General features: G+C 32.8%; 2 long non-coding RNA genes across 3 annotated transcripts; both read right to left on the reverse strand.

Annotated features, from left to right (window-relative positions):
* Positions 1-1,836: 1,836 nt before the first annotated feature.
* LOC143042631 (uncharacterized) lies at positions 1,837-21,390 on the reverse strand. The gene is made up of 4 exons (XR_012968069.1): positions 21,266-21,390; positions 19,880-19,976; positions 19,076-19,240; positions 1,837-2,184 (listed from the first exon to the last, which is right to left on the reverse strand). It is a non-coding gene; the product is annotated as an uncharacterized LOC143042631 (long non-coding RNA).
* LOC143043546 (uncharacterized) lies at positions 16,107-18,795 on the reverse strand. 2 transcript variants are annotated; one of them, XR_012968455.1, is made up of 3 exons: positions 18,334-18,795; positions 17,111-17,303; positions 16,107-16,392 (listed from the first exon to the last, which is right to left on the reverse strand). It is a non-coding gene; the product is annotated as an uncharacterized LOC143043546 (long non-coding RNA). The 2 variants fall into 2 exon arrangements; XR_012968456.1 differs by having other exon boundaries at positions 18,411-18,790.
* Positions 21,391-22,925: the final 1,535 nt, after the last annotated feature.

A 22,925-nucleotide genomic window follows, 5' to 3' on the forward strand; every position in this document is an offset into this window, starting at 1 on the left:
TAGGCCGACCACTCTATTTTTTTGCCATTTATTTCAAATTTTGAGGTCTAGTTTCAGATTTTTGAACATAGCACCCTTCAATACCTGGCGCAAAAGAAGTGCCTGTTTCTCCTCTTCAAGACCTATATAGTCATACCCCGTGACACCCCTCATTATTTTTCACTAGTAGCCCTAGAATAGACCAATCCCCTGTTTTTTTGCCATTTTTTCAAATTTTGAGCTCTAGTTTCGGATTTTTTAACATAGCGCCTTTCGATACCTTGCGCAAAAGAAGCGCCTGTTTCTCCTCTACAAGACCTATATAGTCATACCCCGTGACAAGCCTCATGATTTTTCTCTAGAAGCCCTGGAATAGGCCGATCCCGTTTCTGCATATGTGTATTTTAGTTTAATGAAACAATGACATCAATGGTGCTATATTTTACAGGGTAGGACTACTTTTACATACGTTCTAAATTGAAGAGGGTGTATTGGTGGCTCTACACCTACAAATAATCTGTTGATAGATGCAGAGTTATTGTGGTACTGAATATTAGCCTAAAAAGAGATGTGACTTGTTTTATGAATAGATGGGATAGAAACCATTTCAAAATTGAGTTAAAATTGCTATATTTTAACGGATTTTCTGCCTTTTTGAATATTTTTTGATTTAACGGCCGTTGTTGTCTTATTCTGTTTTTTGGTTTCTCGATATATCGCCTTATTGTTCGCTGGCTTATTGTTCGCTAGCTATTGTTCGCTGGCTTCTGCCTGGTACATTTTCTCGCATTCAACGGACTGTGCTATCAATTATTTTTCACATTTCGTTATCATATCCTTAATTCAACACATTGTAAAATTATATTTTATTTGTATTTCAGCTTTTTACCATATGTCAGATTGGTTCATAATTAAAGTATCAGCACCTGATAGTCTTTTCTCCTGGAGCCCAATCGTCGGTTATACTTAATGATCAGGTATATAAAGTTTCCTATGTGGTTATGTGTTTATGTTACCTATTATACCTGTGATCTTTTTTTGTTTGTTATACTGTCTCTTTGGACGATACATAGCTTGACATCTTGTGTACAAATATGTCTCTTTTTCAGACTATGTTGTCCTTTATTTTTTATCTTTAAATTTCTTGATCGATAGATGGTTGTTCTTTTTGAATATAAATTCAGAAATGCAGTTGGTTCTTATTTTTGTAAAAGTTCAATATTATCCGTTGTAACTGTGTTTATCCTATATAAACAAGCTTTTCGCATTTCTTAGAGTGTTTTGCATGCACCTGGTACATAATTTGACAGTCTATGTGTGCGTGAAATGTTTATATTTTCTGATGTTATCATAAAATGCTTTGGTTTCATTTAAGTTTGAAAATTTAATGAGCAATTTGTTCTGCATGATCCACAGGTTTTATTCTATTCATCAATTAATAAATTTCTTGCGCGCTAAGATGTCTTTGCTGTTGTATTCGCGATGCAGGCTACAATAGGAGGATCCTTGAACATTGTCTATATTCTGTTAAATTGATGTAGAATTTCCAAGAATGGAATGTATTTAATGAAGCGCTGCAGAATAAGCAGTCCCAAGAGCTCTCTGTAATTTTCTTTCTTTGTTTTGTGTTGTGAAAGATCGTCCCGGTTTAACATGTCGATTATTTTCAATTGATTTTCAGTTGACGACCTTTTATATCCCCGTTTATGAAGGTGCGTTTTCATTTCTTCTCTTCTTCTTTTGTAATCTTCCTCCTTTGGACAGTTTATAGCATGAGTACTGAGTTCTGCACTAAATTGAACTATAGGGGAATGTTGGATTTCCAACATGATATAGCTATAAAATGCATAAGAGCTTAAGATTTATATAGTAGTTAGTAGCTGAAATCTTCGACAGAAATAAATTTAAACCTCAAATTGATTTAAAAAAGTAAGAACAAATTCCTTTTAATTAATGTACATGATGTATGTTGAAATTGAGCTCATACTTTTGATATCATCATAATTGTAGCTTCCAAAAAACGTTCCCCTAAATTATAACGCCAAATTGGACCATAAGCACTGTACTCATTTAAATTACAATCATAGCAACCGTTGTACCACCATCCACTTGAATAAAATTCGGCACAGTTCGCACCAACGTTATCATTATCCTGATCTTTTGTTGAAAATGCCATTCTATTCTCTCTATTATTTAGACAATCTCCTTAAAATAAAAACAAAACATTTATTGGCAAAATCTGAAGGTAATACAACATCGAAAAGTGCAAGTATCTAACAACGAGGATGACATATTGACAAGTTCAGCAAAAACTGTTTTATTGATGTATCATTTGGTGGTAGAACTCATCAAATACTTTTGTATCCTCTGCATACATTTTTTTCTTGAGCCTCCCTGATGAAAGTAAACAAATATCAAAGAAGCAATATCGACGCACCAAACTAGTACCTTATCATAATCATTAACAATTTTAATCTTATCTTGACAACAAATGTCTCTTCAGTGTTGATCAAGGCTAAATATTTAAATGTCAAAGATGTCACAAAAATGTTAAAACCTGGACAGGTTGTTAAATAAAAAAGGACAACAAGTAAACCCAAATCCGGACAAGGAATCAGAGCTATGCATGAGGGATGCACAATCTTTAATTAAAAGTTGTATATCAACAAATAAAAACGAACAGCATCCATATTATCAAGTATTCATAAATCCCAGTCATGCAAATTTTTGAGTAAGAACTTTCACAATGAAGGTTAATCCAGAAAAGTCACTCAGAGTCACTATTTTCGTAAACTAAGAGGACAAATTATTTATTTTCTTCACTTTTGAAGCGAAGTTTTTTGTTTTCATTAAAACAAGGGACTGATTATTTATTTTCACAACAGTAACTACACAGCTACTTTTGCATATTTCTGTACCATGAATATGTAGTACTGGAAATCTACTTTGAATATTCAGTACTATTTTGTTACTTATTATACTTATTATTGTAAAATTTAGGTACCTGTATTTTACAGTACTTGATTTGTAATTTAAATTTAAGTACTACAGATTTTTGGTTGCACGGTTACATTTTCAGCATTTTGAAAGTTTGTCTATTTCAATTCTCTTAAAGTTATAATGCTCAAACATGGAATACTGTGATCATTTTTGGTATTATTTTTGTACCAATATTTTAAGTACACATCAAGTACTGGAAAATAAAAGTACCTAAATATTACAATAATTCTAAAGTAGAGAAATTGTACTAAATATTAAAAGTTAATTTCCAGTACTACAGATTTTCAGTACAGAAATAGTACAGAAATAGCACCTATGCAAAAGTAGCTGTGTATATTTATAATATTTGAGACATACAATTTTTAAATTCATTTTTTATTATTAATAATACACGTAAAGTCAAGTCGTTATGTACCATTTAATCGTGCTCTTTTGGTGTATCCCCATACCCTTTCTTAATCTGAAAATGCAAGTTCTGAGTTCATCATTTTTTGACACTTCACAATAAAAAGTAAAAACACAAAAAAATACTGAACTCCGAGGAAAATTCTAAAAGGAAAGTCCCAAATCAAATGGCAAAATAAATAGTTCAAACACATCAAACGAATGGATAACAACTGTCATATTCCTGACTTGGTACAGGCATTTTCTTATGTAGAAAATGGTGGATTGAACCTGGTTTAAAAGCTAGCTAAACCTCTCACTTGTATGACAGTTGCATCAAATTCCAATAATTTGGTCTCAAAGCAACATGTATAGATTCAGTGTATGACTAAAGATTTTAGGAACACCATCAAAAGCCCAATATGTAGGGTAAAGCAAAAATTTAATTCACATAGTTAAGTATGTGACTGTTTTTTTTTTTATACTCATGATCAAGTTAATAAGAAAATTACTAAATTACAAAAGGAAAGCAACACTAATAGAATACAGAGGGGCAATCAATGAACAAAAGACAAAAAACTAAGAAACAATGATCCCAAAAAAAACAGGGGCTACCTTAGATTGTGAACAGAACTTGTTTCTTGCAAGACACTCGCCGTGAAAACAATTTGATAATTATGAAGACAAATTTTTGGTTTTGAAATTTTCTAATGAGGCATTTGCCTCAATGTAGTTACTGCCCTGTTAAATAAAAGTGAGATAAGTGTTCCTGACACAAGAAATCTCAAGTTAAATGAAACCCATTTTTAGGCATTTCAAGTATATTTTAAAAATGTGTATAATTAATTAAATAAATATTTGGGAAGTGTTTCCCGATTTAAAAAAAAAGGTGAATTTTATGAAGAATCTGGTGCCATCTCATACTTTCGAATAGACCTGCAGAGTTATTTTTATCCAATACATTGATAAGTCAGGTTATTTATTTTCAAACTACCATAGAATAAACCATTTAGTTTTTGTGATTATTAAGGCTGAGTTATTTTTTTTCAAAATCCTCCTGCTCCCCCCCCCCCCCCAGAATATCAAATGGTCGTCCCCTAATGAGCTTGTGATACTCTCGTTACTGTAGGTGTCAAACAACCAAATCATAGTACGTCTCATTCGGTTGCACACGAAAAATGATTAAACAAAATAGTCCCTTGAATTTGATAATTGTAGGTAATAAATCCCACATTTCATTGCAGTAAAAAAAAATCTTGGTCATAAACATATATCGTGAGTGTTTCCATGCACCACTTTTTTATTGTTGGTCCCTATAGAAGATTGTGGAAACATGAGGCTACACGGTTACTTACTACAGTTTGTACTCGGGTAAAAAAGAGGTGACCTTCAATTGATTAACTTCCGGTGACGGTTATTTTCTTATATGCAATGAAATATCTCCCAATTGATACGATATTCCCGTGCTTGTAATTCCTATCATGAATTTCTTGATAGAGGGTTGCTGCTCACAAGGAAGCTATTAAACCATGAGTTCCAAATGGTGAAGTTCAAATCATCCTTCGTAAATTTTACGAACGCCATTACGAGTTGGTTGACCGTTATGGAACAACCGTTTCACAGATGATATCGGATATGTTCCTTACGTCGAAACTACAATCCCCTTCCCTTTCATGAATGTGACCTACCGAATTATACTATTTACCGGATTGGCTATAACATGAGCAACACGACGGGTGCCAAAAATGGAGCATTATCTGCATACCCTTCTAGAGCACCCGAGATCACCCCTAGTTTTTGGTGGGGTCCGTGTTGCTTATTCTTTAGTTTTCTATTTTGTGTCATGTGTACTATTGTTTATAAGTTTGTCTATATTTCATTTTTAGGCATGGCGTTGTCAGTTTATTTTCGATTTATGAGTTTGACTGTCCCTCTGGTATCTTTCGTCCCTCTTTTATGACCAAACTTGACAGTACTGTCACACCCGGTTGCATACGAAAATGGGTCGAACAAAATATTCCCTTGAATTTGACAATTAAAGGTAAGTAATCCTATATTTCATTGCAGTAACAAAATTCTGTGTTATAAACATAATTATACATGATAATGATATATCTTAATTTGAGCATGTTGAGACTATATTAGCTGGATCGAAGAAAGAAAATTGAAATAGCATAAATAAAATGATAGTCGTCAGATCACCTACATATAATCTCTTGGCGCGGAAAACAAATTTAATAGAACTGACTGGATTGATCCCTTTAGATTAACTCCACTATAATAGAGTCTATCAATTAAAGCTTGTTGTCCACCCGATTGGCTGATTTGTTCAAGTAATCAGGCCTCCGGTCAATCATTTACAAGAACTCTCATGTTTTCTGGGGATGATTTAGAGCATGCAAAAGGTTTGATTTCAATGTCGTCTAAGTTCAAGTTTGTTTATGATCGCGGATCCAGCAGGACAATGCTAGGCCTCACAAACGTTAAGTTTTCTCCAGGATTAACGTACTTCTCGACATAATCAAAGGAAGTTCTATTTATTACGTCTAAACGTTAGGTTTAGTTCTGATAATACATTAGGTACATTGAATTGTATTTGTGAGCGATGTTGAATAATTGGACTACAATTTGAAAATTCAACGGTTTCGATTCAAATGGCATTCTAAACGCATCAAACGAATAGATTATCAAGTGTCATATTCAGGGTACAGACATTTTGTATATCGACATTCTCAAATTTCTGGTGATGACGAATACAAATAATTGAACACCACTGGACAGAATCTGTACAGAGTTATTTTCCAAACTAATTTTTCGCTAATAGTTCAAATAATTCAAATAATTCAAATATTTATTGTCATATAAACTCTGAACAATAAGTTTGTGACAAATAATATAAACATACACAAAATACATTTAACAAACAAAACCATGAAAACAAAAAAAGCAAAAAAGCAAAACAATCTATCTATATGATATATAAATATATTTTATAAATAAATCAAGAGTCCCCTGTCCTCAGTTCTAATGCCTGTTTAAAATAGGACCCTAAGCTTTCTACTTCTTTTGAGGTTGATGGACAAAGAAGATATTTATTTTTTTCATTGTCTTGCCAGGACATAAAATCTGGCATATGTTTAATTACATTTCCTATAAAGTTATCTCTTAGTTTAGCAATTTTTTTGCAGTATAAAATAAAATGGGCAGTGGAAGATATTAGCAAGCAATATCAAGGGAATTGTGCAAATGATGATACAAGCATGAAAATTGGAACGAAGCATTATCCTTTTTGAGAAAAACTGCTGGCCATAAGAAAATTTCCTTTTTTCAACATGGCCACCACCTTTTCTAAAATGGCTGTTTTTTCAAGATTGAAATACTTATTTTTTTTGGAAAACGTTTTCGTCGACCTTCTTTGAGTAAAAAATATTATCAGAATTGGTGTATACCTTCTTTACATGTGACGCATATACTAGAAATTAATATTTGACATGTTCTGGGTTTGCGCACGCGTGAAAATGTTACGAAATTAACACAAACATTTGAACTTTTTATTACATGCTTAGCGCTTTTGAATTTTTAATGATGTTATGAATTTGTTTGATGACATTTGTTAAGGTTATGATACACATGCGTTTAACAATTTCGCGCATGCGCAAACTATTTATAAATAAAGAACGAATACACGCACTACAAGGGCACAATGATTGAAATTGAAGTTCAACTTACAGATGAGGATTTTAATTTCTTAAACATATCTTGGTTGTCATTTGTTCCTTTAAGCATCTAGGCTCTTCTGTTCGAGTATAAAGTGTTACTTCTTTGCTGCCACTGCATTCGAAGGATAAGGTGAAAAAGGTGGTTAACTTTCTAGATATCGGCCAAACATCAATTTTAGCTGCAGATAAACCCTTTGGTATTGGCTAATCAATTTACGTTGGAATGGCCACATTTGTACGGAGAACATAAGTTTTTCGTCATGGTTGGTGGATTGTACATTAAAATGGCTTGTTTTAAAATTCTCAGTGAGTGATATCTTGCGTGATAGTGGATTCACATGTGCCATCACTGAATCCGATATTGCTACACCTAGTATGGCAGACGTTTTTCATGTTTGTTCAAATGTAATTAGGAATAGACACGCGCATCAGATAACTGCATGTGGTTTGCTTGAATTGATAATGCCAGCCGTTATGAAAGCGTAAACACAGAAAATATAGTGCATGACTTTGTGACGTTCACGTATTTGATCAACAGGTGTAAGGAAAGTGAGTCATATCGACCACAGTTTAATTTCTGGTGTTCATTTATGAATTAGAACTTCTTGTGTCTTTGGTAGGACGCTCATTTCTCGAGTCAGATATCATACCTTACAAACAGTTCATATAAAGCATGATACCAATCTAAGTCTTAATCGTGTATATTATGCTCGATGATTACCGATCCATCTCCAATATATATGGCTTCCCTTCACGAACATCACCTACAGGTGGCAATGAAATTTGCAAATGGCATTTTTTACTGTAAATAAGACAGCAAGTTAATTTCTTATATTATAATTGATCAGGCACAAATACAGAATAATGAGTCGTGAACGGCGATGTTGGTACCATACGTTTGATCGTAGATTCTTTCGAGACGATGGATGGTAGCTGGACCAAAAGTCAGTAGACTGGTAGATGAATTTGACAGATTTAGTGGTTTGAGTCATTCTACAACAGATGAACTACGTCATGAAGACTCTACGAAAACACAAAAGGATTTCTTCTAAAAAGCTTTCTAATGTGATGAACGAATTTGGAAATCCATTTCTAGAAAAAGTCGTCAGATTTGTACAAAATTTACTCTTTTAAGGAAACTGTTCATTCAGAAGAGGTAAGATATGAACATAAACTCAAAGATATTGGGTCCAAACAGTACGATCTTTTGACGCAAATGCGAAGTGAAGGAAAATCTGTTTTTTTAACCTGATGAAAAAGAACGTTTCCATATCAAAGCCGTAAAATGAAACTGGAAAGTACTTTGTCAAAAAACAAAGCTAGAGAACCTGAACACTGATTGCGATCTCTTTTCTAGACTTTTCATTTCTTCTTTAGCCATAAAACAAAACTGCTCTTCCATCTTTGTGTCAGGATGTGGTATTAAATCGCAACAAAATGGTATACCTGAAACATTTTGCGATTTGCAATCAACTGATTCAAATTCTGACGCATTTATCGTTGGTGGGGCAGCAATGGTTAATTTATTGCAACAACTTGGGGCAAACATGTTTGATGATTATGCAAATGATATCATACTGCCTTACATACAATCTTCCTTCTATAAGTAATCAAGAGTAGACATCGATTTGATGATCAAATTAAGTATTTAAAGGCTGGGACAAAAAAAAGGGAAAGCACTGGTGCTAGACGGAAAGTCGTTGGTTCTGGTAGAAAGCCAAAGGAGTAGTTCTCTCTGTGAAAATGACAACAATACGGAATTGTTAAAGTTTCTTGCCGACAAAATTAGTTCTTTAGAGACTAATAAAAATGATTTTACTACTCTAGGTGAAAAGTTCTTTGCAATTTCAATACGGATACTTCCCAGCTATCCCCTGGTCGCCATGAAAAAGCAGATACATGAATGATTGTACATAATATGCATGCTGCTGAAAATGGTTTTAAAAAGTAGTTTTAAGTAGTACTGACATAGATGGAGTAGTATTAGAAATTGCAGTACTCGCAAGATTATATGTGGACAAATTGTGGATAGGTGTTTGAAGGAATAAAGAATTTCGATGGCTTCCTGTACATGTCATATACAATGCGTTTAGTCCTCGTCTAGCAGCTTTTCCTTTTTTCCATGTATTTAGTGGATGTGACACTGTGTCGGCATTTCATCGGAAAGTGAAGAGGTCAGTTTGGCAGACATTGGAATTATTCTCAAATGTAACGGTCGTTTTTGCCCGATTTTGTATGAAGACACATGCATGCATGGACATCATAGTAGTAATTGTTTGCATCATGTATTGAAACATCATCGTTTGCTGTTAAGGAGACACGATTAAAATCGTTTGTAAGGAAGCAGCGGCCTACTGATGCTATTCCGCCTACCACACAATCATTTTCATTACCTGTGATAGGCGGAATAACATCATAAGGCTGCTGCTTCCTTGCAAACTATTTTAATCTTCTGGAGCACATCAAAAGGGAAGCATATCAAGATGGACATGTTTGGGCTCGTCCGGATTTATGCATTCGACAGGTTCATGTACGAAGTCATAAACACAGGAGTTGGGTTAAAGAAAAAAAACCATTGACAATTGGAAACCAAAATGGACTTCTTTGGTGGCCGCTGATCCTCGTGTAATGATTTTTTTTTAAATGCGGATGCAAGAAGTTCAGCTGTGTTGGTAACTGTAAATGCTACCGTTATGGCCTTCAGTGTACATGTTTGTGTATTGGTAACTGTCATATAACTAAAAGATAAGCAACCTGTCTTTCTAAACAAACTTTATATGCATTTGAACTTAACAAAGTCAGTGATATCTCTTGTCAAGTTGATAGAAATGATAAAATTGACATGTTTATTGTTTTTGCCGCTATTTTGAGACCGGAAGTCAATCTATTTCTTCATGTAGGTATTGTTTTTTTCGTACTTTGGGAACTGTAATTTAAGATCAAAACTTACATAGGATAAAACCCCTTACACAGCTTTCAAAAGATTTACGAAATGTAACCAATTGGATATGACGCCCTTTGCCAAATGAGCGGTGGCCATCTTGAAAAAAATAATTTTTTTGATGGCCAGCAGCTGAATTATTATTATTATCATTCAGTCCACCCATATACCAATGTTCATGGTTGTATCACGATTTCCACAATTATGTCCATAATATCTCCCACTATAAGGTGCCATTACCTTGGAGTTGATACTTTACGTTTTACATCCAATGAACAAATATTAATCTGCAATTACCATGAATAAGTTTTACTGTTATAGTGCCAATTACAGTTTAGGCATGAATATAAAGTCGTTATATTTTTTATTCATCCTCATTGACTGAAAAAGTTAAATCACAAAATTATACTACCAGAAAAATTTAAATACTGAAATGATAAAATCAAACGAATGGATATATCAACTGTCGTATCCCTGACTTGGTATAGGCATTTTCTTATGTAGAAACTGGTGGATTGAACCTGGTGTCATAGATAGCGAAACCTCTCACTTGTATGATAATCACATCAAATTCCATTATATTGACAACGATTCGTAAATAAAAACAAACAAACACACATGGTACATAATAGGTAAAAATGACAAAAATAGGGATACAGCAGTCATCATTGTGTTATCATCTTAATCACTATAAATACAAACAAATATTTAACAAAGAAGTAGAAAAAGGAATATCAAATTTGACAACCTCATTCTTTGCTTTCTTATTTTTGTATTAATATATAGAGGATTGAAACATTTTAAGTACTGAGTAAGATTAACATTAACTCTGACGTAGAATCGCACATTTGACGTCAGGATGTAAACGAAACACACAGGCCGGTGACCAAAGTCGGAATTAAGAAATTTTAATCGTCAAAAATAGTATACGGCTATATCATATATCATTCGGGAAATATGTGTATTTGAGATTCTTCTGGTCGACAAAAGAAAATATGGTGCATTTTTTTCAGAAATCTTGATCAAAGGTCACATGTCGCTTTCAAGGGGAAAAAAATGAATATTTAACTCCAATTTAAATACCCTTTTTATAGAGGAATAATTGAACATTTGAATCTATTTTCTTCCTTATTCAATTTTTCATAAAAAAACAGAAAACCCATCATTAAATGAGATTTCCGAGCACACGTATTCGACTATATAAAAAGGGGGATATTTTTCAGTTTTAAATGATGAATTTTTTTAGGTAATAGGAACAACGTCCGTCAAAACTTAACAAAATTTATAGAAAATATGGACAAATATGTATTTATTTATATACCCATCTAGTATACCTCAATGGGAGTGGAAACTAAAGTTTAGTCATATACGTTAAAGAACACGACAAAATTCTTAAGCCACGTATCCTAAAATACTATTGTGAATATGAATGTTAAACTTCGGACATTTAACGTGTTTTGCATTGCAAAAGAGTGGTGGTCAAATTTGTGTGTACCACATATAGCGAGCTTTTATCAAGCTTCATTGGACATCAATTTCGAACATTTCGTCATTGCAAAATACACTTTGGCCATATCAATAAATAAATGGGGAACATGAAACAACTGAAACATCAGTGCATCTCCAGGACAAATGTCAAAATATTCCTCTATTGAAAAAAACGTCTTGTCCAGCTGCTTGTAACTCAAAATGTCTCTAAACAAAAGTCAAGAAAAATCCCATCTCTGATCCCCATCGATAGTGTACACTAGCCATGATCACATGACTGTAGTCTGCGGAATGTTTCCGATTGTCGTGGTCGTTATGCCCTACATTCTGGTCTGTATACTGTGGATTCATTTATTTTCATGGGTATCAATTTTCGTGGAATGAGGAAAACTTGCATTTTCGTGGTTATATTTGATTTCGTGGTTTGGCAAGGTATCATTATTCGTAATACGGTGATATAGAATCCTATTATGTGTATATTTTAGTCGCTCGTTCCTCTTGATAATTAAGTACAGGTCACCAAACTTAAATTTTCACGTTTGACACTCAGGTGTCCCAATCGAAACATTATCTGCTAAACCTTCCGGGGGCACACGAGTTAACCCCTTGTATCAGTATGTTTCGTGTTGATCTTTGGTGGTCTATGTAGAGCTTTGCCGAATTTATATTGTCATTTACGTCGCTCTACTACTTTTAACATACCGTTTTGATATTATCATCGACTAATATGTTTGAATATCCCTTTAAAATATGTGGCCTGTTTTAAGTAGTTATGATCTGTGGCCTGTTGTAAGTGACCAGAATCTGTGGCTTGTTTAAAGGAGTCAGGATTTGTGGCCTGGTTTAAGTAGTCAGGGGTACATCCCTGTTCATGAAGTCGGTATTAACTCAAGATGCACGAGCGGAAAGTATCATTTGAGATATGTGCCGTTATACGATGGCGCAGATAAGTGTAGTACAATGAGACAAGGCAAAATTGACAATTGGAAACTTAAATTCGCCCTCCTAGTTTCTGTAGTATCCTTTATCACAAGCTAACTGGGAAATGTAAGTACTGACTGACTGATGTGTGGGTAAAAGAGAGGCAGGAAATCTTCAATATATCTGATTTTGAAACCAAAGAACTAAGCAAAACGGTTTTCCTTATATCTTTGAAAATATTCTGCATTTCAAATTGCAGTGCGAACTGTTAATACCACTAAGTTTTGTAGACTTATGTATCGTTCGTATCCATTTTTATTATCAACAATTTTCAAGCGAATAGAATAAACCATACATGTACATCTATGAATCAAGTAAAGTCACAATCATCCGTGCAATTTCGGGTAAATTTCATCATTACACCAATCAACTATGTCAAAATACCTCAATTTACTGTAAGTGGTAAAAACCAATTATTTCACTTCCGCATTTAAAAAAATAACACTATTTAAGGGACTGAAATTTATATTTGCTTCTTTGAAATGTTTAAGCAAAGTTTCAACGGTCTTTCTAGTTTTGTTATCTTTTTGGGATTTTGTCGGATCACTATTTCTTAAATAAACAACTGAAAAACCAATTTTATTCAGTTAAGAGTGCAATCGTTTCGTTTTGTTAGGTATGCAGGTAAGTTAGAGGTTAACATTGACTTGTAAACCGATGATAAAAGCTAGAAAAAAATCATTTAAAAACACATACCAGGAGAAAGAATCCTATGCCATTCAGTAGGACAACCTAATGTGCCTTTTCGGCCAAAATGTGATTCGGCGGCGCTCAGTAGTCCTACGCCGAAAATTGGACTATTTTGCGTCGGCCGACGTCAACTGAAAAATGGCGCGCTTTTGTATTTTTTTTAAATTCGTTTGCGGCAAAGTGTGGACGATAAATACTGTCGATTTTAAGCATGACTGCATGAGAAAAATATATGAGTTTACATATTATTTTTATTTTTGATCATTGAAAGATAAGGAAATCTTATTTTTTTACATCTGAACATAAAATTTCGGATTTTGATTTTCTGCACTGTAGGATTAAATGGCTATATCAAAAATGGGAACAAAAAAATACATATCCTTCGATTTGCTTAAAATTTCTACATCCTATTCTCGCGAGTTTTTGGCATCGAAATTCGTAAAGAATAGGGGTGTCCAAGCCAGGGCAAAAAGTTGTTCCCATTTTAAAGTAGGGGTCTCAATCTTTTACAGGTTTTCCCTTGCATAGTCAGTAGATTTGAAAATTGGAAGAGTTTCTGTTTTTAAAGTAAATATTCATTCAAATGTTATGAAAAGGTGAATCATTAGGTATGAAACCCCTGTAAATATAACAATATATGTCAATGTATTGTAAAATTATAGATTTTTTTCGAAATTGAAGAAGGCCCCATTTTCGTCTATTTTTCCGTTACGTCTATTGATATGCTAAAGATATGAGGCGTTTCTAAAAAATCTCCGCCTCAATTTTTTTTATACTTTCATATGCTAATCTTTGGTACAAAATGTATGTGTTATGAAAAAATTAGGCACTTCTGCCGAGTAGAAATGGAGAACGGTCATCTTTATTTTGTATGTCCCAACTATGGGGGCGTGGTCCTCCCTTAACTTGGTTTCTGAAGTACACGATAGTAATTCATCTCTCGAAAATAATTATCCAATAAAAATAGTTGAAACATAACAAATACATGTTAAGACATCAATAAATTTTACCTGCTTGTGATTTTTTAAGCAGAATTGCCGGAATCGACCTCAACCGAAGTTGTATCAGTACATAGCTCAACGTTGTTAATTTCCGGTGCCGAAAATGCCAACGTAAAATGTCATTAAAAGTTGGATTCTTTTCTTCTTTGTAGCTGTTTTGTTAATCTTAATGCCAAGGAAGTCATGCAATATGTTGAATCCATACCAACGTTATACCATACTTGGTACACTAGGGTGTTAGGCCTACACCATCATGGGACCCCAACTCAGGCAACTGAACTTATAAAAAACAGATTCATTCCGTGAATATTGTTACCTGCCGCTTAGTTTTTAATGAACATCTTATCTGATTAGGACATAGAAAGCTATTGATATTTCTTTCGTTAATATAATGCTAATCTTGTGTGTTTTGTTTTGTTTCTTATTTTTAAAAGGGGGAGGGGGCGTTGGCAGGGGCATGCTCTTTTAATTTTGTCATTTGAAGGCATGTGTCATTTTTAGGGCTCATGGTTCGCAATCTCTGGTTACAGTGGAGGTTCAAACTCGTCATGACTTTAAAAACTTATTATAAATTCAACTGGCAGTTTCTTCGGGCATTGACATAATGACTATATTAGTATCAATATATTTATGCATAGGAGGGATTGATCATTTGCTATTCTAAGTAGGTGGTGGGAATCTAAAAGAAATCCTGGTCTGTTTACAATAGTACTTGTTTGCCCATTATACCCATTCGCCCTGTTCTTTTTTTTTATTTTGTTGTCTCTTTAATGTAAATTATTTGAATGGAGTATGTAAAAGTTTGTTGACAATTTTGTGCATAAACCGCATACGCCATAACGTTGGAGATAATAGGATTTTTTCTGGATTGACTATTTATTTGCATCCATTGCTACACATGCATTTATTTCTAAACATATTTTCACTTTTGCATACAGATGCAGAATATTCCTTATCAGCCTGTCTTGTGTCATGTAACAGGGTTTTTTTTTTGTACATGTAGCTCACTAACCGCTTTTTGTTCTACTAATTGTTGAAGGCTGTCAGAGATTTTTATTTATTAACCTTTTTCGTCATTTGATATCTAGTGGAGAGTTGTCTCATTGGCATTGATCATACCCCAACTTTTAATTTTCATTTTAGAACTGTAATCCAGCAAGGAAACTGAAAGGGAACTGTATTTATTACCTTCAATAAATAACTACTTAATGCAAAAAAAAAATTTCACATGTAAAAAAAATAAATGAAATATTTCAAATGATACAATGTAGCAATATGGAATATTTTTGTATGTTGTGCATCTCTTTTTCTCCTTTTAGTGACGGGGGTTATTTTGTATGGTTGGCTGCTTCATAACTGGTGATAGGATATACATGTAGTTATGCAGTGTTGAATACTGGTCCCAACCCCCAAATTGATAGGAATAAACAAACAATTTTTTTTTTCACCCAATCTCAACAACAAGGCAAAAGTGAAGTAAATCAATATAAGCATACTATTGGTACTGCTCATGTTTTCTGCTCTTTGGTTGGGTTGTTGTCTCTTTGATACATTGTCCATCTCCATTCTCAATTTTAAAGATTATTCAAGTATGTGATATCTGAAAAATATCCAAAAATGAGCTTATTTGATAAAATTCAGCCTTGCCACACAATTTCTTGTAAAAGTACCAAAGCCAAATACAACATTTGGGTTCATGTCTAATTTACCAGGGAAAAAGTGGAATAATTCTGGAATGGCAAAACTTGAATTTGCCCAAAACTAAAACCGAGCTTTCTTTAAATTACACTGATGCAAAATAAAAGGGAAACACTTGAGGCCAGATGGAAGATATATTCGGTTGTCAGAAGTATAAAATAAACGTGGAATCTTATTAATTATATAACAGTGAAATTGCTTTAAAAACATATTCATGAAAACAACTGAGTCAATAATCTTATTTTTTTTAATAAATATGGTGATATTTCACTTTTGCACATTTTAATGTTGATGAGTCTCACATATTTAGAAAATCCTCTTGTTACTACACTTTGGAGCCCATAGTCGGTTACACTTTCATTTATTAAATCCTGCATTGGTTCAACAAAAATGTCTGCTTATAATCACTTGAACCACCTTGATTACCATTCTGTAAATGATTCTGCTGATTCCAGGTATCAAAATTTTTATCCTCCATTAAAATTATTCCTCTGACAGGATGTGTTGTCTACTGAAAATGAAATATTTTGTTATTAAATTGAGTTTGTAAATTCAATCAAAAAGTAATGAAGAATGATAATTATAATATATTGTATTTTATTGTTATTGCCATATATGACCCCAATACAGTCTGCTCAAGTCGTTCTCTTATCTATAAAAAGGTCAGATTTATTAAAACCCTTCATTTTGCATGGATATGATGCACATCATGTAAGAGTTAATTCCCTTATATTGTTTGTTTTTTTATCATAAATTAAATTTAAATTATGGTACCCTTCATTCTTGAAATTTGGTTTTAAATTTAAATGTAACTTAGTCTTTACATTTATACAGCATAGATAACAGAATAAAATCTTTAAACTATTAAAAAGAATACCATAACGTCTGTGTATGATTCCTTGACCTATATCTCATAAATTTTAATTTCCATCCTCCATTTATTCAATTGGCAACTTTTATATATAAAAAAGAAGATGTGGTATGATTGTCAATGAGACAACTGTCCACAAGAGACTAAAATGATACCAAAATTAGCTTTGCCTTGAATAATTTAGTACATAATATATGTCTGACTGTTAAATGTAAATATTTTCAGTCTATTTACTTATGAAAACAGTCTGCATACCATGTTTATTATGTTTTTGTCTCATGTTTGTGGGATTGAAATCATAGCACACTGTAAATAACCGACTGTTTTTACTCTAAACAAACACTTTTGGATTACTTACCTTTAATATATTCTAGTCCTATTGTTTTCTATTAAAATCATTTTGCTTTCAACATTACTGGTCGTTGACATTCCATTTGATTCCTGCTTTCTTGTTGTATGTATATCACACATACACATGTACAAGTGTTTTTTGTTGATATATAAAAGTCCTATGTTTGAATTTTTGTTCATAGTGAACATCTTTCTCCATCCTGTAAATATAAAGCAAATGTACATACAATTACTAAATTAATTATATACTAAAATATTCAAAGCAAAATCAAACTTTGCATTGTTATTATCAACACATTAATACAAATTTGCCATATGAATTACCGAGAAAATACATGTTTTTACTAAGTATGATAAATAATTATGCCTCCAGCATTTTGTTCAATACATAATAGTTACAGGCAACAATGGGCAAAGAAAATATTTCCAAGTCTTGAAAAATTATTTTTTAGGTATAACACTGTTAAACATCATAACATGGAGCAGATTTATGTGTTAACAATCCTTTCGTTAACATTTTTATATTCAATTATATTATTATAGTGTACATAAATATCATAACATGTACAACATGTACAATGCAAGCTAAAATTATATACATTTTGGGGGCACTCACAACCCAGTTTTTTTCTCAATTTAAATCCAGGAACCACTGTCATGACTATTGAGACCTTGTTGGAAAATATTTGGTTGATTATATAGGGAATCACTGAAGCATGACTGTCCCAAACACCTCCCCCCCCCCCCCCAACCCACTTTATGAAAAGTTCTGGTTTCACCACTGAAATTAGTTAGTTTCTGGGCATGTAAATGTATGTGTAAGCTCTCAAATGGGTGTCAGATTGGTTAATTACAATGTGGATGCTACATGTATCTGGTTTGTTTTTTTATATGGGAAAGAAGAGTATGGATAGTGAACCCCCATTGTCAGAAACAAGTGCCTATAATCGCTTTCCCTTTGAATTGTATCAATTTGTGTTCATAAAAGATTTATTTTTTATAGATAAAAATGCCTGTTTAAAATAGGACCCTAAGCTTTCTACTTCTTTTGAGGTTGATGGACAAAAAAGATATATTTTTTTTTTTTATTTTCTTGCCAAGACATGAAATCTGGCATATGACATATATGAAATCAGGGACATGTATATTGTTCCCAGATGAAATGGGAATTTATTTATATTAGACCAGGTATAAAGTAGCCAACAGTTTTAAAAAGTGAATATGTCTTACAATCTAATGATTTAGTACATGGACGTCTTTGACGTGCTGCAAAATTCATGCCGTACCCTCCTTTTTAGCGAACTTACAGTCGGCATGAAACATGATCAACCATGCTTTCAAATTTGATTTGTTTTGGTCCGTATTTGCAGTTTCATGTTTACAATGTTCTATTATATGCGGACAAAGTGATAGAGTGAATTATTTCCAGGGAGATCGTGAAGAACACTTTTTAATTTTGTCTCACCAGTTTGAAAACGGATGTTGACAGTGGGTATAATATTTCCGGAGACAAGGGCGGATACCCCAGACCGAAATCCGAATGTAATTCACCAGTTATTGGTGTAAATAGTGGATTCATAACATGAAAAGGAAATAATGAAAACTGGGATTTCAATATTCATGCATCATGTGCATGCATGTTTCATATTATTTTACACTTTATTTTTGCCGTTTAAATCATTTCTTGGGATACGACTTCTTTGAAAATAATTACCTGCAATATCTGGAATAAAGCTTTATCTTATATGTTGTGTGGCACAAAGTTTAAGCATCCAAGAATGTCATAAATGCAACTTTTCAACGTGGAATGCCAAATCCGACGTCAAATAATGGCCGCCATTACGTGTTGACAACGTCGTCTAGTGAACCGTATCACTTAGAGCCGAAATCCTTACTCAGGCGCTTCTGGTTGTCCTACTGATTGTTATAGTTAGCTAAATCAATAAAATATGAAGATAAGTATAATATATACCCGCTATACCGCTGTAATTTGTGACGTTTAACAAATATTTAGAATCCTCATTACTGACATGGAATGATAAATAATCAGCATATTTTACAGTACCATCTTTTTCCTCAAGATGAATATGTAGCTTGTGTTGGCCATTGGCTGTCAGTGAATGGATGTGCACATTTCCTAAAAACATATAAGTACTCTTAGTGATTTTTTCTGATACAATATTACATATTTACTTTTCAAGTTTTAACTCATTAAATAAGAAATATAGGTAGTATTGTACATTTGCTTTCATAAATCTTTACAAAGATAAAATGGTCATTTAATCTTATTTTCTGATGTAAATATGCATTTTCTAAATAGATAAAAACGTAAAATTCGATTAAACATATGACAAAAAATCCAACAAAGTCATGAGATGAAAATAAACAGATAGGGAACATAACTACCACATGTCTATGTATTGTAACATCAATAATGATTTGCAATTCCTCTTGTTTTCCTTTTCCTTTTCTTCTATACTAGACATAAATCTGATTTGTTTTGATTTATTGTTATTTTATGTTACTTTCCATATTTTGATAATACTATTTTTCAAAAAAGTTTGTTGTTTTTTATTGACAGAGTCTTTGTTTTCGAAAGCCTATTAGAAAAATCCAGTGTAATCCATCTGGTGCATTACAATTTACCGTTTATTACACCGATCAGGAATCAAAAGGGTTTAGAGAAATTTCATCTTTAAAACATGATAATAGAAAAAGCAAAGATACGTTTTACGATCCTTCTACTATTAGTTTCAAAATATGTTAAGCAATGTACCTAGCCAATACTCCGTATTACCGTCCCCAAAACCCTCTCTGTATGCATTCCATGTTCTATCAAAATCGGTGGAGCCGTTAAATCGCCTTTGGATCACCTTAAATATTTTTCTATCAATTATAATACAATTTTGTATGCTGTTATATGCAGACTTATCTTCATTCTTTCGCATTTGTTATATATTATATATATATATATATATATCTATATATATGTTTGTATATCAAATATCATTAAATCCATCAATTACTTGAAGAAAAAAAAGTATTTATTTAAACCGTAAGCAGACAACGACCTTGCATAACATGTGCTAAAGTAAAATACTTTCTTCCCACCTTCATACTTAAAAAAAATAGCAACTTAAGTATTATTTATGTGAAGAGTAAGATGTGTTAGATATAAATGATTGCTTTTGACAAACAACAAACGAGATCCGAGAGACGATAAACATTTTAAGGGGGACGGGTCAAACATGTTAAAAGACGTTTTATTTTTTTTCTATCGTTAACATTTTGCATTAAGTTAAGTCAAATGAAGCGTGAAAAAGTAAAGATTTCATTATTTTCAGTAAACTAAAATATAAAATAATTTCATAAGTTGTGCACGCTTTCTACAAAACCGGCTCTATGTTTAACACGTTGATTTTATTAACATATAAGTTTGCGAATACCATGTTTCGGCATTAACTCGTTTTGAATAATTGTAAGCATACATTTTATCCACTTGTGTAACAAATTTCTCTATGAAATCAAATTTAAGTCCGTCGCATATTTCTGGAATAGAGAATTGTTGTTCAGTATTTTGGTGACCCAGGAAACCAATGCTTCCAAGTCGAATGTGGTTTATGTTGTTTAATGATGAGTTACTAGCAGTCCATTCTCAACTAAATTGTATAGTTTTTTTTTATTATGTCGTGTTGTATTCACTGTCCCAGGTTATGGTAAGGGTTGAGCGCTCAAAAACATGTATGAACCTACCAAACTTGGTATATGCCTGTTCCAAGTCTGAAGCCTGTGGTTCGGAGGTTGTCGTTGGTTCATGTCTGTCATAATTGTTTTTCGATTACTAGACTAAGTATTGTTTTGTTATAAATTATGCCGTTAGTTTTCTCGATTGGATTTCATGTCAGAGCCTTATTTAGACAACTAACCGGTATGGGGTTTTCTGATTGTTGAAGGCCATACTGTTGCCTTTAAATGCTTACATTAACTTTATTTGGACTTTGGTGTCTCATTGGCTATCATACCACATCTCTTTCTGTTTAAAAAGATTATAAAGATGATATTACATAAATCGTAAGATGGTAGCAGCACTCTGAAGTGCAGCCTTGAGTAAGCTTACATGTACATACTAAAAGCCTTTAGCAATAACAATAATGTTACAAACCGTCCATTTTACGCCGTTTAATATCATACAGTACACACTTTTAGGTTTGAGGTCGCCTTTTGGATATATTGTAAAAACACCATGCTTGTCAAACTGGATGTCAGAGCATTCCCTCGGATTCCCTTAAAAAATAATGGAAGTAAAGAAATTTGCAAAAAGTAAAATAATAAAATTCCGAACTCCTAGGAAAACTCAAAACGGAAAATCAGTAATCAAATTACAAAATCAAAATCTCAAACACAACAAACGAATGGATAACAACTGTCATATTCCTGACTTGGTACAGGCATTTCTAACGATCAATTAATTACGCTTAATACTATTATATATTAAATGAAACGGAAATATTTGAGTGATGCAAAGTACTAGAAGAAAATCAAACATTTAAACCTCAGATTCCCCAAAACAATATGTTCTCCATCTTGAAGATATTGAAGGGATCCCAACACCTAAATCAGTTCGCCTGTGATAATTTGTCTCAATTATTATCAAAACAAAAAACCATATTGTGGCATTATTGATATTGGACAGTGATAAAATGCAGTAAAGAGCCAAAAAACAAAGAAAATCAGTAAAATATCAATACGAAACAAAATGAAACAAACTCACTTCGAAAACTTTGCATCAAAAGACAATGTAACGCTGCTTTACTTTTAAAAAAAATATTGAACAAATGAATCGTTTGTTTTGGAAAAGTGAAATTAAATTTCACAGGATACAATCAATTATTTAGAAGGCTAGTTAAAAAAATTCTTAACATGTCCAGTACCAAGTCATACATATGGCAGTTTTAATCTAATAGTTCGTGTCTATGAATTTTGCATTGTCGTTTGTTTTTGAGTCACTTCAGTTTTTCTGTTGTTTTGTTGTTTTCTTCTTATAGATGTTTCCCTCGGTTTTGGTTTGTTTTCTCTCAATCGATTTATGATTTTTGAACAGCGGTATACTCCTGTTGCTTTTAATTGACGTTTATTTTCATAATTCTACTTAACATGAATATATAATGTTACCTTTGATTGGAAACATCCGACATTAAAGGTTGTCTCCCCAGATGGATACACCATTTTTTCAAGTCCACATATCTAATAAAACATTAAGCAACGACATAAACATGATAAATGTTGACTATTACACAACAACCTAACGTTCTCGTTGGATTCGTTATGCTCAATATCATTATCAAATTAAACATTATTGATAATGGGTTTGAACTGTTGTTTGTGTGATCTTTTTTTTTTGCTATGGTGTTTGATATTTTGTAATAAACCCAAGACATAATTTTTCAATCAGTTTATATGAGGTTTGGAGCTGGCATGTAAGTAAATGCTAGTAGTCCTTTGTTCATTTATGTATCATTGTCATTTTGTTTAGTATCTTTTGTTACTTTTTCTGACATCGGAAGGGACTTCTGTTTAGTTGACTTTTACTGTGTATATTGCTGTTTGTTTTGTTTTTTTCTATATTAGCTACAGGTAAAGGAAGAGGGTTGATATCTAAAAAAACATGTTTAACTCTGCCGCATTTTGGCTCATGTCTCAAGTTAGGAGTCTCTGGCCTTTTTTTTAGTCTTGTTTGATTTTTAATTGTTGTTCTTTATATATTTCGGAGTTTAGTATGACGTCCATTATTACTTGTACATATGTTTATTTAGGGGTCAGCT

The sequence above is a fragment of the Mytilus galloprovincialis genome, chromosome 8 (genome assembly GCF_965363235.1).
Source record: "Mytilus galloprovincialis chromosome 8, xbMytGall1.hap1.1, whole genome shotgun sequence".
NCBI lineage: Eukaryota > Metazoa > Mollusca > Bivalvia > Mytilida > Mytilidae > Mytilus > Mytilus galloprovincialis.